Below are 16,663 nucleotides of genomic sequence, written 5' to 3' on the forward strand. Positions count from 1 at the left end.
ACACGATAAATCATTGTTTTTATAATTTCAACAATAATACATCATGATGTCAAAACTATTATTAATCTCCTCCTTAGAAAGGTCTCACAGAATATATCATGTGTAGGCAAAGCAAAACCATACCTTATGATCCAAAAATACATCATGTGAAGAATTCAACTACATTTCATTTTAATAATCCATAAAACTTGGATCTTCAAACATGTAATGTGCCAGAGACATGCACAGAAGACAAAGACACCAGTTGAACATACAATAGCCAGAGATCTTCAAACATGTAATGTGCAAATATGCTCCACTCTGAGCGGATCTTTAACCACTATCCTCAACTATTATAGTAACAGCAAAACCATTTTAGGCCATCAGTGGAGGAGGGTAAAGGAGAGAAAAATAAATGGCCAACGGTACAGAATCCTAAAGCCTTTTCTATATATTCAACTATTTACAGGTATCAATCATCTAAAATCTACAACGAAGGCGACGAAGAATTGGTACTTGTGGGTCTTTCTGGGGAAAGTTTCTCCATCTCCAGAATGCCTTCATTGCAATTCAAGAAACGGTGGAATAAAAAAAGCATAGAACAGTAAAATTAAGTGGGGGAGCGAGATGGGCGTACGCGATTCGCAGGCCAAGATGAAAGGCGGGTGAACAAAGGCGTGAGCAGAGGAGGGGGAGATCCAAAACCCCCGTCTTGAGCAGCGGCGCAAACAGAGGAGATCCAAAACCCCTGTCTCGAGCAGAGGCATGAGCAGAGGAGGGGGAGCAGAGGAATGATACCTTGAGGCGGCGCGGCAAGAGCAGAGGTGCGAGCTGAGGCGCGAGCTGAAGGAGCGAGCTGAGGCGTGATCGAGGCGGCGAGCTGAGGCGCGAGCTGAGGCGCGAGCTGAGGCTAGTCGACAGTCGCGAGAGGGAGAGGGAGAGGGAGAGGCCGGCACGAGCAAAAGCCGGCGACGGTGGCGAGTCGCGAGATGGAGGCCAGTTGACACTCGACAATCGCGAGAGGGAGAGGGAGAGGGAGACTGGCGACTGAGTGGTGAGTTAGAAATTATGAGAAAATATTAGGTGCTCCTGGAGCAGAGATGGGTTGGTACTCCAGTCCACTCAACGAACGCCACGTGGAAAAAGGGGGCCCACTGTCAGAATTTTTCAAAACCCCTCAGCCGTTTGCTCTCCGTTATTATTTTCCTCCGTTACTGCCTCTTCCCCCCACAATTTCTCTCTCTCCTCTTCTCTGCCCGATGACTGCTCTGGTCTAGGGGGAAAAGACTCCGTCCCACTTTCAAATCCAGTTCTGCTCTCCCCCCCTCTCTCTCTCTCTCAAATCCCTCCCCTTCACGAAAGAGCCCCTCTGCTCGCCAAAAATCTACTCTGCTCTCTCTCTCTCTCTCTCTCTCTCTCATCTTTGCGTCTTCCCGAAATCCTCCTCCGCCGTATCCTCCGGCGTTGCCTCCGAGCCCATCGACAGTCACCGTGCTGAGTCCGTTCGTCATTTACCGCGCCGAGTATCATTCGGCAGTGTGCCTCCGAGTCCATCAGGAAGAGAAGAGCAGAGAGAGAGAAAAGGGGGGAGGGAGGCAGTAACGAAGGAGAAAAGGGGGGAAGGAGGCAGTCACGCGCCGAGTGCGTAATTTCTTGTTTTCCCTTGGTGGGTGTTTGGTTCTTCTTTTCTGAGTAGTGATGTGGTTTCGGGAGGGATGTAGCTTCTTTTTTGGGCTTTCGTTGTTCTTCGTGTGTTTGCATTTAAGTTTGTTTTGGGACAATGTTGGTGCTTGCTGAGTATTCTACGTTACATTGCTTCTCCAAATTGTAAGCTTTTTTGTTTACGGAGTACTTCATGCCACTTGCTCACAACCTGTTCGACAGACTGCCCGAATCAATCGTAGATAGTTCCTGTTGCATTCTATTTAGAAACGTTTTGAAGTCCAAATTGAAGTTGCATTGTTTGCGTCTTACTGTGTTTCCTGTATATGCGAACAAATTTGGACGTAAAGGGCTACTGTGTGGCTCGCTGTTTATGTGTGCTTGATGATGTCAATTGCTGGTCATGTGCATTTGTTGTTCGCTGTTTCTGCGTTTGTTTGCCCATCTGATGTTAAGCTCGCTTTGGAAAGTGTAGATGGTATCACTCGTCTAAACTGCTGGACATGGAAGTTCTGGTTCGAATGTAGTATTTATGTTGTAAAATACATAGTCCTGGAGGTGCACAAACATGTATAGTGAGATGGACACGAATAATGCTTTGTGGACTTTGTTTTCCTCATCAAATTGTCATCTTTCGAGCCTTGAACATAACAACGGCGCAATGTGAGGATTTTGATCTCATTGCGATAGTGTTCTAGCCATGTGAACATATAGAGAGATGCTGCATTGATGTCAATTTTTTCATCAGATTGGGGCGTTTCAAGGCTTGAAACCCCAAAAGAAACAGTGTAGGATTCCATATTGCCACTTTCGAGCCAATTAAATTGGTAGTTGTTGGTGCTACTTATGCATTACTTGGACGTCCTCAGCTTGTTTATCTACGTAAGAAGTAACGCTTTGGATTCATTGTCGTGGGTTGTTTGTATATTTTCATGGCAGCAAATGTTTTCTGACTTATTCTTTTTCATGAATCAAATGCCGAAAAGTCAGAAGACATTTTTTGAAAGTTGTTTTTGCAAAAGAACAAAGCATAAGTTCTTTATATTGAAACAAATTCAGGGAATGCAAATCTGTTTCCCATGTCGGGATCCCATCTTATGTCAAAACATATTCAAGTAAACATACCATACGTTGCAAAGTTTTTAGAAACCAACCAAATTAAGACACTACACAAAACGGTCTCTAGTTCCCTCTATGATGTATTTTGTTTGACCGTACCCTTGCATCTTTGGGATGCTCTCAAGTGTCGATGGGTCGAGGTTTGTGTTCGGTCTCTTTTGTATTTGGCTCCTTGAAAAGTTTTATACAATACTACCTTACCCCCAAAAAAAAAAAAAAAGACACTACACAAGCCATCCTAGCTTTTCAGTTAGGTAATTTTTGTGCTTTACTGATTGACCTTTGGCATTTGAGCAGGCTAATCAATGAGCTACGTACATAATCAATGCAAATCCTATTATTAAATTTTTACCATTTTTTTCAGGTGAAGAGGGGCAGCCATCCTGCCTCCTTGGTCCATCAGATCCCCCATCATCGGTTTTTTTTCAGACTTAAAGAAATTTCGTAAATTGCAGAAATTGCAAGTGGGTTCTCCAATATCATTCAAATAACAACTTTCGTAACACTTCACATTCAACTTAGAAGGGGTTTTTTCTTGGGAAAGCAAAATTGCAGAAATTGCAAGTGAGTTCTCGTCAAATATCATTCAAAATAACAATTTTCGTAACACTTCCATTCAACTCATAAGGGGTTTTTTCGGTTGGGAAAGCAAAATTGCAAGAAATTGCAAGTGGATTTTGGTAATAGGTGTATCCATCTTGAACTGGGAGGAATTCCAAGGGCAAGAGGCTCCGCCAAAACTCTCATCCTCGTCCGCGAGAAGTTCGGCGTTGCCGGTTCGAGTGCGTGGGAAGAATTCGGGCTCCAACGGTGTGAATCACACACGTCGCTCTTGGCCAAACTCGCGTCCTCTTGCTTTATGATCGCGGCATCCACGTTCGAAACATTCTCAAGAGTTGAGGGGATGTTAGCAGTTATCTGATGACCTATGTGACAATTGGGTGATTCAGGGAAGTGACACATCTCCATCAAGAACATGGAGACAAAAAATGAACACAAAATTGCACAAGAGAATTGGGGAAATCAAGCATCTATCATGTACCCCAGCTGTTTACCGCTCGATCTCAGGGCACTGAGAAAATTAAAAACTGTCGGAGCAAATTAGAGGGTTCGCGGGGTAATGAGGGAAAAAAGCACTGAAAGCATTCTCTTTCATATGATCATACAAACAAAAAGTTTTGAAAAGCAATCAGGCTAAACAGGTCGGCTACAAAAGACAGCCACCCATCAAAAGACAGCCACCCATCAAAGAGACTTAACTTACTCATGCATTGTCGACATATTGGCACCTCATTGTAGAAGAAACCATATTAACAGTCAAAACACATTCAGCAGCCTGCCAAACTGGTAATGAAACCCCGAACAGCAAATCATGGTTGGTCCTTAGGGACCAACTTGCCTCCTCTGTAACTTTAGGAAGTAGTTGGAGCCACTTCTCCTCAAATTTTCGGGGCAATGTCTTGGCCATGACATGAATATCGCCCTTTCAACCAGGCACACCTGCACAAGCCATCCATCAAACAATGATTATGAGAGAATGCTCCAGTAAAGGAATAGCTTTTTTTTCAAATGAGGGGCAAACAATGGAAGGATAGTTTGAACCATGAATGATACTCGGCACAGTGACTGACGAATAGACTCGGCGCGGTGAATGTCGACGGGCTCGGAACGCCGGAGGATCGGCGGAGGCTGGTTTCGGGAAGACACAAAGACGGGAAGCAGAGCAGGTTTTCGTGAAGGGAAGGGATTTGAGAGAGGAGCAGAGGCGTGGGGGGGATTTGAGGGAGAGAGAGAGAGGGAAGAGCAGAGCTGGATTTGAAAGTGGCGGGGTCTTTTCCTCCAGACCAGGGCAATCATCGGGAGGAGAGAGAAATGAGGGGAGAGGCAGTAACGGAGGAAACAAATAACGGCGAGCAAACGGCCGGAGGGTTTTGAAAAATTTCTGACAGTGGGCCCCTTTTGTCACGTGGCGTTCGTTGAGTGGACTGGAGCACCAATCCATCTCTGCTCCAGGAGCACCTAATATTTTCTCATTATAAAGTGATAGAAATTATCTTCGTTGACTAGATGTTAGAGCAACGCGGTTAGTGTTCCCCTTTAGTCCACTGCAAGCTTCTCTCTCGCACTCGCAGCCATTCCTTCCTTCCTCCACTCGTTGCTTCTGCCATTGTTGAGAGGTTATCAGGTGAAACTTGGTTTCCTTCAGTGCAAGATTTGGAGCTCTCGTCTTACTGCAAAGTCACTGTAGAGGGGGAGATCGTCATTTGATTTTGATATGCAAAACCCCGTGTGTTTCTCCCAAATGTTACATAACTTTACTTTCTACGGTTCTACCTACTTGTTTTCTTGATGTCCCTCCTTTCGGACTTACTCGAGTTGCTCGCCAGTAGCCCCCGAAGATCATGCTGACGCTCACTTCCATCTTCTGTCTTCAGTCTTCTTCTTAAAAGCTCGAATCCTCCCAAACTTAAGCCACGATCAGTCCCTCCGATTCTCATTCTCCTTCTCCCTCCACCACCACCACTAGTAGTAGTCGCCGAGGGTCGTGCGAGGAGCTCGACCGACATGCCTCATGACTTTTGCTTCTATGGGCTTCACCATATTACTCGACTTCGGCTTCGGCTTTCTGTCGCAGCCATTCCTTCCTTTGCTCTCCCTATGTTGTCTCTTGACTTAATCTCCAGTTGCGGTATTTTATTTGGAGGATTATCAGCAAGTTTTTACCAGGTGAGGCTGCTTTAGATTAGTGAAAAGTTGGAGCTTTTTTTTTTACCCTAAATTTTTCTTGCGCTCTCCATGTAACTAGTATCCGTAAATTGTCATTTGATTTGGTGGACAAAATTTTTCTCTTAGTACATATAGCATTTCTCACTCTCCATAGTCCTTTATTCCATGCTTTTATTTTATTTTGTTTTATTTTTTGTTGATGCCTCCTTTGTAAATGTCCTCGACACATTCGAACTATCTCGAATTGCTCGTATAATTGATGCTGTATCTAGGAAAACAAAGTTTATTGAAGAAAAAAAAAACCAATCTATTTCGAATGGCTTCGTTGCCCCAAATGAGACATATTACTTTTGTATAATATCATCCCATGAAGACTATTTAATGTGGAGTCAGCCAGCCAAGTTTCGATCTGCAACTTACCTAATTAAGGATCCAGTCAATATCTAATCTACGTTGTCTAATTAGATTCGGATTTTGTACATGACTTAAACTCGAGACATAATTTAAAATAATTAATATCAATATCGAAAGCCGAGCCTTTTGCACCTGGAATACTAATCGACTAAACTTTTCCCTCGATACTCTCGGCAGCCTTACAATGGATGCCAACCAATATGTGGGAGTCATCAAACATGTTGCGCGGAACCAAGCGATCGTACAATAAATAGACAGAACAAGAAAATAAATCGAACACCGGATGTACGCGATTCGGTCATAGAAACCTACATCCATGGGGAGAGTAGCAACGAATTCCACTATAGAACAAGCGATACACAAAGATTACGGACCACACTCGAGTCACTCAAACACTCTCGGTGTTTCCCGGTCCCAATTACATCCAAGAACACATACAGTGTTTAGGCCTCAATTCATAGTAAAATAATCTCTCAATCTCGTAGAGAAATTAACACAAATCTAACCTCAAGATTTAATCGGCTTTGATACTTGAGTTCTTGATGTAATTCCACAAACAGAAACGAAGTCCCAATGTCAAGCACTCGCTTAGAAACCGGCGCTTCAAGAACTTCTATGATTTCTTCGGATGAAATTCACGAGCAATTGGATGCTCCGTAGAGAAGTCCCACTGATTGACTCTATTTACGTGAAGACACCATGACTAGAATATATAAGCATGTCAATGTGGCTGACTTCATAAAGGAAAGATATCCATCCGAATATATATATTCTTCCACTGCTTTAACAAACCCAAATCGGTCAAAGAAGTTCACTTTCCTTCTCTACCTCTCTTGGCCGACTCTAATAGCTCAAAAGGATAAATATTCATGGATTCCAAAACAGACTTCATCCAATCTTATCCATATCTTCAACATAGAAATAATATTTATCTTTGAGATATATCCTTCAACTTTCATGATTAAGATATTATTATTTTCGAAATTCAGATTTTCACTTCGGGCTCAAACTCGAGACATATTTTAACAATCTCCACCTTGGCTTGACATTTGAGCCTAGTCACAATCGCTTCGCAAGAACTTTGAACTTCGCTACTACTTTCCGACAGCCCTAATGGGTTCAACAGCCACAGATATCATCCAGGTCCAAGTTGCGCTTGAACTTTGCAATAACGGAGGACTTCATTAGAACACTAACTTCACATGCACTTTTAACTACTTCGCAAGGACTTTCTGATACGAGCTCCTTAACCACGGATAAAGCAAAACCATTATTGCATTCATATCTATTAGGAGATCGAACGCGTGCCTTGTCAATATCAGCGGTTACAACAACTATTGGCTTTACAAGCTCCGCCTCGCTACAAGCATCATCTATGTCGATTATTGCGCTAATATCCGATATCTCGGGAGTTTCTGGTTGTAACTCTACCTCAAGCTGAACACCGTCCGGATCCGTATGAACATTGCTATAATCACTCCTAGCCTGAAGTACTAGAGACTCGTCAAAGGTAACTTTTTTGCTGCGAACAAGTGAATTTATATTCGGGCATCACAACTAATAATCCCACTCACCTTGTGCATAGCCATGGAATATGCACCTTGCCCTCACATCGAGCTTACCATCACTTATTTGATAATAACACGGGCAACCAAACATTCTAAAAATAGAATAATCTGCAACGTTACATGGCTACACTTCTTCGTGAGTCCGATATCCGATCACAATCGATGGAGATCTATTCATCAGGTAGCTCATCATACCAAGCGCATTCGCTAGAATTCTCCTAGCCATACCAGCATTAGAGATCATTTTACGGGTTGTCTTTAGTAATGTTCTGCTCATCAATTCTGCAAATTGTTGTGATCTACTGGCACTAGTACGGTATTTCACTATGCCCTTTATCATGCAGAATTTATTTACCAACTTCGAGTAGGACTCCATGCTATTGTCGGTTCGCACATGCTTGATCGACTTACCGGTCTCCGTTTCGATCAAACCTCTCAACCGCATATTCCCGACAACAACATCAAACTTGTGCCTCGGCAAGTACACCCGGGTCTTCCTTGAGCAGTCATTTGACTCTCGAACGGATGCCGATGTTTCTGGAGCGAAACCCGTCAATGTCTCACATTGAAGTTCATACAGGCCACCATGCTTGATTCCTTTCATTATCATCAGAGCACTTCAAACAACCTTTAGAACTCCACCTTGTGAAAAATACCTACATCCAGTTGACTCTATGGCATCCAAGGAAATTAAGTTCTTTTTCAATTCTAGAACGTGTCTTACTCCGGTCAATGTCCTCACAATACCATCATACATCCCGATTTTAATATCACCAACAACCACAACATCATATTCAGCGTTGTTTCCCAACCGCACTTTACTACTATCCGTGCACCGATAAGTAGCAAACCAGTTCCTATTTGATATAGCATAAAAAGAACAACCAAAATCCATAATCCATTAGTCAAATGACGAATTCTCGGTGAGAGACAAGACCCTATCGACACCATTAGAATTATCGGCTATAGCTGCAACATCATCTGCATATTCAACTATAATTCCCTTGCATGTATCGTCTTTCAGCTTAAAACAATTCCTTCTAAGATGCCCTCTCTAGCCACAATTCCAATAGACAGCACCGCCAATCCTAGATCGACTGCGTCTATTCGAGCTCATACTACTTCTACTACTACGAGTATTAGTTCTTCCTCTATTTTCACCTACTAAAGCAGCAAATACATATTCGCTAGATTCTCTTCTACGGATGTCCTCACTTAAAATCAAATCTTGAATACCATTAAACGTCAAACTTGTTGACCTAGATGAATTACTAACAACAATAACGGTAGTATTCTAGCTATCGGGCAATAAGGATAATAGAATCAAAGCACATACCTCATCTTCAAAGTCAATATCAAATGAACTCAATTGACTAACGATCACATTGAATTCATTGATATGATTAGCAACAGACATACCTTTGCTCATCTTCAAATTAAACAGACGTCGCATCAAATAGACTTTGTTGATCGCAGAGGGCTTCTTGTACTTATATGACAGGGTTTTCATCAAACCCGCAGTGGTCTTCTCTTTAACGATATTAAACGCGACGTTACAAGTCAACGTCGGTCGAATAACACCCAGCGCTCGTTTATCCAGCAATTCCCAATCAACTTGTTTCTTCGTCTCTGCTTTCTTCCCAAACAAGGGCAAGTGCAGCTTCATCTGATATACATAGTCTTTAATCTGCATCTTCCGTAAACCAAAATCTTTCCCCTCAAATTTGTCGATTTTCACTTTTACTTCTTCCGTCGCCATCGATTCGCTTTAACTCGATAAGCCTAGCTCTAATACCAATTGTTGCGCGGAACCAAGCGATCGAACAATAAATAGACAGAACAAGAAAATAAATCGGACACCGGATGTACGTAGTTCGGTTGTAGAGACCTACGTCCAAGAGGAGAGCAGCAACAAATTTTACTATAGAACAAGCGATACACGGAGATTATAGACCACACTTGAGTTACTCGCACACTCTCGGTGTTTCCCAATCTCAATTACATCCAAGAACGCACATAGTGTTTAGGCCTCAATTCCTAGTGAAATAATCTTTCAATCTCGTAGAGGAATTAACACAAATCTAACCTCAAGATTTAATCGGCTTTGACACTTGAGTTCTTGATGTAATTCCATGAACAAAAACGAAGTCCCAATGTCAAACACTCGCTTAGAAACCGGCGCTTCAAGAACTTCTACGATTTCTTTGGATGAAATTCACGAGCAATTGGATGCTCCGTAGAGAAGTCCCACTGATTGACTCTATTTACGTGAAGACACCATGACTAGAATATATAAGCATGTCAATGTGGCTGACTTCATAAAGGAAAGATATCCATCCGAATATATATATATTCTCCCACTGCTTTAACAAACCCAAATCGGTCAAAGAAGTTCACTTTCCTTTTCTACCTCTCTTGGCCGACTCTAATAGCTCAAATGGATAAATATTCATGGATTCCAAAACAGACTTCATCCAATCTTATCCATATCTTCAACATGGAAATAATATTTATCTTTGAGATATATCCTTCAACTTTCACGATCAAGATATTATTATTTTCGAAATTTAAATTTCCCTTCGGCTCAAACTTGAGACATATTTCAACAAAACATGCCCGCTCATTTCTCGGGTTTCCTCAAAAGGTTAGAGAGGTCAATGGAGTCGAATCGAAGATGGATGCTGTGAATATGAATTTGGGAATGGAAGTTGATTTGTGGATGCAAAGAGTAGGATGGCTGGAGGATCAAGCCCACGAGTTAGGACGACGAGTTAAAGAGGTGCATTTCTTTTCTCGTCTCACGTTGGCGGATCAGGTGAGTGGCCTTGTGACAAATTGCACGAGAAGGGTAGATTGGATAATCGTCTCGCCCTGGATGCGAAACCGGTCAGAGGCCGGGAACTACAACCAGCTGAACTAGTGGGATAAGTTTCTCAAACAAATTAAAAAAGGGATAAGATCTGGGATTGCTTGATGAACGAAGAGGTAAACTCCGAGATGGTGTTTGGGGAAAGAAAGGCAGGAGTGGGAAGAACCTTTCTTGCGAAGCATATACACGATCATACAGTGCAAGGTTCAATGGTGCTTTGTTTGGCCACTGTATCGCAAGAAGGCGCTGTAGGTATGATCCAAACTAGATTTTTACTTGAGGCGCAAGACTGAAGTGAGGCATTGCAGGGCGGGAAACTCCTTATCTTGGGTGATGCTTGGAAATATTACGCTTTGGAAGAAGTGGGTAGAGTCTCACAAGATGGTCCATGTATATGCTTTGAACTCCCATTCTCGCACGCCCTTACTCTCCTCCTACGTATGTGTGCTCGATACAACTCTTCAATAACTATTAATCGAACAACTTCAATGACTATTCCGACATAAACTGACTTTGCACATGACTCCAAGAGTGATTATCTACATCCTCCAAAGAAAACGAGCCAAAAGTGATCGGAATGCCGCTCAATGGCAATCGACAATAATGGACGAGTAAATAACTCAACATCACCTTGCCAAGCAAAGCACCAGACAAAATCAATGCTCCATGTCTCACTGAATTTTAAAATGACAACTATGTCATACTTTTTGTCAAGCTTTTGTAGAGGTTCATTGCAGCGTTCAGTGCCCATAGATAATGACAACAACATAACTGCTCTTCGAGTATGTCAACCACAGAACAACAATAACCGCCCAAAAGCTCACCATGAGGACATGATTCCGATGTCATCATTCTGCTATCTTTTCATCACATTTGCTCCAAATGCTTCCGACATGATCCCGATGTCATCACATTTGCGACATGATTCTGACATGATTCGGATGTCATCACATTTGCTCCAAATCCTTGACATCATTCTGCTATCTTTTCATCATCCATGGCCACAACCACAACAATACCCGAAGGAGCTACAAATGAGGAAAAAACAAGTGCATGCATGCACGAAATATAACCAATGGGAGATTACCACACAAAGATGTAGAATCTCAAAAATTGTGTCGCGTGTTAAAACGAATCACAATTTCACCAATTCTGCAAGTCTATAACTGGATCAACCTAATCTATAGTTATCTCAATGCGAGATCCCATTTTACTAGTTTCTCAAGGTCATACATGGTCAAAACAAAGAAATGAAAAACCAGAGAGAGAGAGAGAGAGAGAGAGAGAGAGAGAACATTTTAAAGTCATGTAAAGTAACCAAATAAGTTTTGCGTCAATGCCCCATTTAAAAGATAAAGCTAGTCGCTGGGAAAATGGAGGAATCCTAAGAAATTGGTTTACTTGTGAATTGGATAGGAAAATAAATGTTTAAGGGAAAAGCTATCCGTGTCCTAGGTGTAGCATAGGGATTTCGGGAAAAATGCTGCATCTGTTTGAAAGAAAGATGAAAAGCCAAACAGAACACCAACTTGATGGTTTGTGAAACTTTATGCACAACAAAATTGGGTTAAAACGAACCTCAAATCAGGTCATACTAATATACAGGGACCAGACATACCAACACGATCCAAAGAAGCAGCTAGTTTAGCTCTCTCCCATGTTCTTTGCCATGCAAACAAAAGGCAACTCAATGAGCCATACGGAAAAATAAGAAATCACTATCCAACTTTGTTAAATGAACAAATCCATAAAGACTCAGAGATTGTCCTTTTCCAATTCAAATTGGAAGTCCCATGCAATTGACATGACTGCAATTTGGCCCTATACACCTAAAAAACACATCCATCTACCTTTTCATCCCCAACGTAGACAATTTTTCTATCTACTGAAGTTAAAAAGATCTTTACATTTTTACCATGAGATTACTTACTTAGCAAGAGATTTCACAACTATAAAAAATGATGCAGGCCAATTAATCCGTTCAGTCTTATCTTGAAATAATTTGAGATAGCTCTTCTTGATTCATCCTTCTTTTCTTTCTTGAGCCTCCAAGGCTTTTGGAATCAAGTCGCCATTACTTGTTTCTTCCTAGTTATCCGTTGCTTTCGCAAGCACAAAAAACGTGGCGACTTTCAATGATATACAAGCTAGTCGTTATTCATGGATATAAAGGAAAACTATTCTCCCACAAGTACGTGAAACTGATAACTTACCAAAGGTGAGGAGCACATTTGTATTCTTGCCTGCTTTCCTAAATTTTAAACAGGAAACCGGAGGTAATAGTAACTCTATGCAATAGGATTTACAATTTAGATTGTTTGAAGGTCTCTTCAAAATTCACAAGTTTCTACCTTCTGCCAATGTCTTCTAAATCTATTGAGCAATTATGCACAAAATTCGACCCTCACTGGCCATTCGCATCATCATATATCCTGATCCCTATACCAGTCATTCCCAAACAATTTCAAACTGTATGCTCGTGCAATTGGTTATACTCGTAGTACAAAAAGCTGGACATGGTGATCCATCAAATGAAGATCCATAAAAGAGGCCACATAAAAATTTGTACTTCAGGCAGCATCATCAAAATTTCTTTCTAGTCACCTTACTATAACCAAGGAAGGAAGAAAAACGGATATAAGGAAAGGAAGCAAAACGGAAAAGGGACAAATCAAACAAGAGAACAGATAGGATAACGTCCGACTGGGTGCACAGAGAATTATCCCCAAAGCATAAAATTTCGGACAATTTACGAGATATATAAACTATCTTTACAGGCCAAGAATCCAATTTTTCAATTGAAACGAATATGTACTAAATTCTACAAAAAATATTATCTTATCCATTGAAATTCTAAGACTCCAGTCAGTTCAAATGCGGGCAAAAGCTATGAGACAGATTCGATCGACAATTCAAATGAACTCCGTAAAACCTGGATCATGGGCTTGCCCAGAATGTGAACCAGGGGCTTGCCCTGAAACCGAGACGAAGCGAATCTGGTGGGCATAATACCGACGACCCGGCTCCGGAACTTCGTGGATCTGCGAGACAAGCCCGAGCGACAATTGCCGCCGCGACTGCTGTTCCGACGACGATCCCGTGCACGATCCACGCTATGGTGGTGGAATACGGAGAAGACGAAGACCCGGACGAGGAGGAGGAGGTGCAGATCGACATTAGGTTCATGTCTTACCAAGCGAGAGCGCGAACACGACGCTCGCGGGAATGTTCGGGTCGGATAGAGAGCTCGGAGTTGGGGGAAGTGAGCTACTGTTGCTGTCGACGTTGCTGTGTATGCAGATGCGTGTCTTCCTTTGATTTGAAATATTTTTCTAAAAATATTCTTTTATATCGTTAAAAATAATTAATTAATAAAAAATATTTTCATTATCCATAATAATTTATATTTAAATATATTTATGAATAATAAATATATTTTTTGCTATTCGTAACCGTTTTTTTGCTATTAGTTTTTAAAAAAAAAATTTTAATCATTTATTTACACAAAGGCATGATGGAGAACGTGTGGGACGAAAGGCCATACTAAGAGGGTTCTGTGCCATGCATTGTCAAATGTGATATTAAAAAATGAGCCAAAGGCTCAATTAGATTAGTAGGAATTATGGAAGATCAATCGCATATTTTTAAGTTTACGTGTCATTTAGGTGTTATTGAACCTATTAAATTGGTGGAGGTTGTCAGATTGATGAGTACATGGGGAGTAGAATCATCATATTACTTGTAGCTTTTGGAACCTGTTCTTGTACGTATTTTGCCATCGATTATGCCTTCTAAATCAAGATTTCAAATGGAACAGCCGGCAAAAAATTGATCGAAGTGAAGGTAAGCACATATTCGATACTAGTTTATAAAATCTGTAGATGGGGCAGAAAATTACCAAAATAAATATAATCGATGAAGGAATATCAACTTGACGCCATCACCTATCTCATGAGGTTTCTCAAATATGATGGTCATGCGCCAATTCACTTAAATCTAGTAACATGTAGTTTTTAAGAAGTATGTGTATAATGTGTAGGCAGAATTATCAGTTGTTACCAATCAGTATAAAGAGTGCATTCATTTCCAAGTCTGGAAGGCATCACTTGATGTTTAAATGCTTAAGCCTAGTCATATGAACATCCTAGTCTTGTTTGGGGAGGGTAAAATGAGTAAGACTCGCCCCAAAATGGACAATGTAGGTCTTGTTCGATGTTGCGGTCTGTACTCGGCGACTATCCAGAGCATCTATTTATACTAAAGGGATGATGAATATACCGTCAGCTTCCACGTATCGTGCATTTATGTTTTGACTAGATCAAAGAAGCAACAAAGTTTCTTCTTCGTGGAAGGAAGAACGAATGAAGCTCGCCCCCAAAATGGACATTGTCCTATAACTCAAGGCTTAATGAAGAAGATGACTCATAAATGAAGAAGATTGTTTGAGTCAAGCACTTGAAGATATGCAAATATCTAAACCATTCTGATACCGAGCTAGTCTCAAAACAAGTATGACACAAGCACTTTCTAAATGAAGATACATCCATCTTTTGATGAAAGTCCGGTTGAGTGGATTTATACTAGCCTATATCACCATCAATTCGATAATCAATACCGTCAGTAGAGAAAATTAACAAAACACGAAGTAAAGATCATAAACCCCAATTCAATGCTTAAATCCAAATTGGCAAAAATGGCATCTGTATTCTTCCCTTATTATGTAATGTAATGTTTTTACACCGCAGGTAATGTGAATTCCATCGAAAAGAAGATACACATATGTACTCCAATTAGGGGTGTACAAAAAAATCGGACCAAACGGGAACCACCCGAATCAGAGTTGGCCAAAAACCACACGAATTGGTCAATTCCCATGAGTACCAGTTCGGTTCTTAGTTCCGGGGGTGGAACCACCCACCCATACTAGACTAGTATCTAATTTCAGCCCTCGTGACTAACTTTCCTCAATCGACAAACTCCTCATGGAGCATGCTCTCTTTAAAACAACCTTAATTCCTCTCATCTCTCTTGTAGCTCGCTCGATCCCTCGCTCTTGCAGTCTCACTCAGTCCCCTCAATACTCGGACTCCTCAAGCAACACGCTCTATCAAAATGGGAGCTCCTTGAGTCAATGAGGCGAGGTATACATGTTGAAGAAGAAGAGGGTCTAGGAACCGGTGGTCGATTCTCAATTCCCATTTTGGAACCGACCCTTTGTTTATGATTCCAGGGTTCTTAGATCCAATTGATTTTCTTTAGGACATGCTTTAACTTTTGTTGGGGAAAATTGTCCAAAAAGTCTTAAACCTATTTTATTTTTGACAATTCAGTCCACAAGCCCATCGTTTGACTCAAGAAACCTGCTCTGTTCTCATTCAATTGATCACAACTCATTATTTGAATCAAACGATGCCTTGTGAGATTTGTCACTCGGCAAAATTTATGTGGTATTTGCCTTTATTGCTAAGAAAGGGCCAAAACAAAAAGCAAAAAAACCAAAAAAAAGGAAATGAAAAAAGACTGGCAAATGTCCTTTACATCACGAGCCATTCTACTTAGAGGAACATGTCCGGCACTTCATAGATAGAACATCAGATCGATGTGGGGGAGTAGGCCTTCAAAAATTTTCGGGAAGATGCATCTATAAACATAACTTGAAAAGAAGAATTGAGGAGCACAAAAAGAGCTGAGAAGACATACGCAAGCATGCACGCGCTGGGTCCACTCCAAGATGTTAAGGGCTGATGCTATCTTTCCACTCCCAAGTTTGCGAGCCGAGTGGATAATAATAGCATATCGTCTCTGCATAATAATATCAAACACCTATAGTTGAATAAATGGAGAACATGGATCCTGAATAAAGTAGCTTATGAAGCTATTTGATATAATAAATGACACAAATAAACAATTTGATGTTGCCTTATTCTGCATACCGAGTTTGAATTTGAGGAGAGAGTGATTTTACTTTGTAAATTTAAACGGTATGCGTGATTTTTCTGTTGAAATTCTATCTCGTACGAACTGGCATACTAGGCACAAGAACCGCAATACTTATTCCCGGACCCTTGATAGAGAGGCCAAGGCCCTAGTGCCCGAGCCGGGGACTCCGATGGCCTAGTCCGAGTCCATCTAGGCTGCGTTCGAGACTCCAACAACTGCGCTAGGGTCCACGAAGGCCGGTCCTGAGACATCAGTAGGCATTGTAATATTGGGGCTGGGCCCCGAGTCCTTAGCGCTTGTGCCTACATCCACCAATGGGCAAAAAGTATTTTAAAAAGTATTTTTTTATTTTTTTAATTTCAATTTTTAAATTTAAATTTTCTTT

The 16,663-nt window shown here is 41.3% G+C and overlaps 1 protein-coding gene across 1 annotated transcript in view; it reads right to left on the reverse strand.

Annotated features, from left to right (window-relative positions):
* Nucleotides 1–10,787: 10,787 nt before the first annotated feature.
* LOC115726277 (3-deoxy-manno-octulosonate cytidylyltransferase, mitochondrial) overlaps nucleotides 10,788–16,663 on the reverse strand; it is a 29,298-nt gene continuing 23,422 nt past the window's right edge. The window contains exon 9 of the mRNA XM_048274172.1: nucleotides 10,788–10,806. The gene's annotated coding sequence lies outside the window, so the exon portion shown is untranslated. The remainder of the gene's footprint in view (nucleotides 10,807–16,663) is intronic.

The sequence above is a fragment of the Rhodamnia argentea genome, chromosome 2 (assembly GCF_020921035.1).
Source record: "Rhodamnia argentea isolate NSW1041297 chromosome 2, ASM2092103v1, whole genome shotgun sequence".
In the NCBI taxonomy this organism is placed as follows: domain Eukaryota; kingdom Viridiplantae; phylum Streptophyta; class Magnoliopsida; order Myrtales; family Myrtaceae; genus Rhodamnia; species Rhodamnia argentea.